The following is a 2,962-nucleotide window of genomic DNA, read 5'->3' on the forward strand; positions in this document are numbered from 1 at the left end:
ACATACATACACTGTACATACATACACTGTACATTTAAGGGAGGCATTAAAAGAGGCTGAGTAGGGTAGAGGATGATGTGGTTGAGCTTGAAAGTGGTTGGATGTCAATGAAAGCTAGTCTGTTGGGAGCCGTTGGTGAGGTGTGGATGGACAAAAGGACCACCGAGGCACTCGGAAACATGGTGGTGGGATGAAGTTGGAAAGAGGATTGACGAGAAGAGGAAGAAGTTCAAGGAGTGGCAGAAGGCGAAGGGTACGGGGGCAGAAACAGCAGAGCATGAAAGTAAGAAGGCAGCCAAGAAGGCTGCAAAGCAAGAGGTAGCAAAGGCACAGGAGGCATGTAGGAAAATGTTCAGAGAACGCTTGGATTCGGAAGAGGGTCAGAGAGCAGTATTCAGGATTGCAAAGCAGATAGCGAAAGAGGTGTGATGTGATGGGGGTGAGTTGCTTGAAGGATGAAGTGGGACAAATCATTGTGGACCCAGATGGAATTATAGGAAGATGGAAAAGATATATGGAAATGCTGTTGAATACAGAGAATGAATGGGATGGCAACATAGAGAGTAACCCAGTTTTAGGACCGGCAGAGAAGATAACTGAGAAGGAAGTTGAGGAAGCGATAAAAGCAATGAAGAGTAGAAAAGTGGGAGGGCCGACGGGAGTTTTGGGAGATATGTTGAAGGCAGCAGGAAGTTGGGGTGTGAAGAGAATGACAGATCTGTAATCTGATGGTGAAAGGAGGCCGCATTCCAGTGAATTGAGAACTGCGTACCCTCGTCCCTCTATACAAGGGGAAAGGTGACCCTCTGGAGTGTGGCTCGTACCGAGCGATAACGTTATTGGAGCATGGAATGAAGGTATTGGAAAGGGTGTTGGAGAGGAGGATAAGGAAGAAGGTGAAGATCGACGAAACGCAGTTTGGATTTATGCCAGGAAGAGGAATGACAGACGTGCTTTTTATTGTGAGGCAGTTGCAGGAGAAGTACATGGAGAAGAGGAAGAAGTTGTTTCTTGGGTTTGTTGATCTGGAGAAAGCATTCGATAGGGTTCCACGCAAAGTATTGACATGGGCATTGAGGAAGTTAGGAGTGGAGGAATGGTTGATCAGAGTAGTGATGGCAATGGACAAAAGAGCGCGCACAGCTGTAAGGACGAAGGACGGGAACAGTGGTGAGTTGGAGGTGAAGGTGGGAGTGCATCAGGGGTCGGTACTTAGTCCACTACTATTTGTAGCTGTGATGGAGGTGCTGGCTCAGAACGTAAAGGAGGATTTACCATGGGAGTTGTTTTATGCAGATGATCTGGTGTTGATTGCAGAAAGTATGGATGGACTGAAGGAAAAGATGAAGTGGAAGGAATGTATGGAGACAAAAGGTCTGAAGGTGAATATCGGAAAGACGAAGGTGATGGCAAGTGGCAAAGCATGTGGTGAGGTGGAAAGAACTGGGAAGTGGCCCTGTGCTGTGTGTAGGAAGGGTGTCGGAGTGAACTCCATTCAATGTACAATGTGTGCTGAGTGGGTTCATCAAAAATGTCGTGGTCCGAGAGGGTCATCAACCAGTGTAGCAGCTACATTCAAATGTAAGGTGTGCACAGAGGGAGCTGCAGATGGAGGAAATTTTGAGTTGTATCTTGGAGACGGCATGAAGCTGGAAGGTGTGAAAACATTTTGCTACCTCGGAGACATGCTGAATGGAGAAGGTGGATCAGACTCGGCAATGGTTGCTGGAGTGAGATGTGCATGGAAGAAGTTTCGGGAACCGAGTGGCATGCTGATGGAGGGGTGTCGTTGAAGCTGAAGGGAAAGGTGTATGCTGCATGTGTGAGAAGTGTAATGATTTATGGGAGCGAGACATGGGTAATGAACGTAGAGCAGCAACCAAGGTTGGAAAGGGTGGAAATGCGAATGGTTGGATGGATGTGCGGAGTATCGTTGAGAGAGAGGAAGACAAATGATGAATTGTGAAAGATGATGGGAATAGAGCCTGTGATTGATGCTGTGAAGAGGAACAGGTTGAGATGGTTTGGTCATGTGTCGAGGAAGGATGAAAGTGACTGGTTGAGAAGAGTGATGGAAATGAATGTAGAAGGAAGTAGAGGACGGGGAAGACCGAGAAAGACTTGGCTAAAGATGGTGGAAGAAGAAATGCAGGCAAGAGGGTTAGGGTTAACAAGGAGAGATGCAGAAAATAGGGCAAGATGGAGAAGATTGTCATGGGAACCGCAAGGCTAACCCCCACTCTAGCAGGGAAAATGGCCTTTAAAATGCATATTGTATACATACACTGGACGGACAGACAAATGCTGTCCCAGACAGCACTGCCCTATGGGCAACGCCGTAAAAATAATCTGCGATGGCAGTTGGGGTGTATATCCAATATTTAAGTGAAATGTTTCAAACCACCAAGTTATTCCACCCCAACCTGTGCTTCATCTATCTATAATTCCAGTAATCTCTGTGTATGTGTGTGTGTATGTGTGTGTGTGTGTGTGTCGTTTGTCTGTGACCGCTGTTTCTCGACAACCACGGGTCCGATATACTTGAAACTTGCCAGGTATATTGCTGGGGACCCGAGGATGTGCCTTTTCAAGGTTTCATATTAATCGGAGAAGTAGTTACCGAGCTATGGCGATTTATTTACCAAACTCCGCAAGCCGTTCGCTTTGGACCAAACCATTTCATGTAAATAGAGGGGGGGGATCGTCACCGTACTCGCAAGCCGTTCGCTTTGGCTTTGCGAATGGACCAAACCATTTCATGTAAATAGAGGGGGGGGGATATAATTTTAGATATATATATAGTACGGGCATGCCCTAGTTAAATTAACAAGAGTTGAAGCTCAGAGCAGTAAATGTTATAGGATAGGCATGAACAGTCACCAAACCACTACAGTACACAAATACAAACTCCAGGATTGGTCTCGCAGTTAGCAAAACCGAACCTTTAAAAAAAAAAAAAATA

This window comes from Myxine glutinosa, chromosome 5 (genome assembly GCF_964187855.1).
Source record: "Myxine glutinosa chromosome 5, kmMyxGlut1.1, whole genome shotgun sequence".
NCBI classification, from domain to species: Eukaryota; Metazoa; Chordata; class Myxini; order Myxiniformes; family Myxinidae; genus Myxine; species Myxine glutinosa.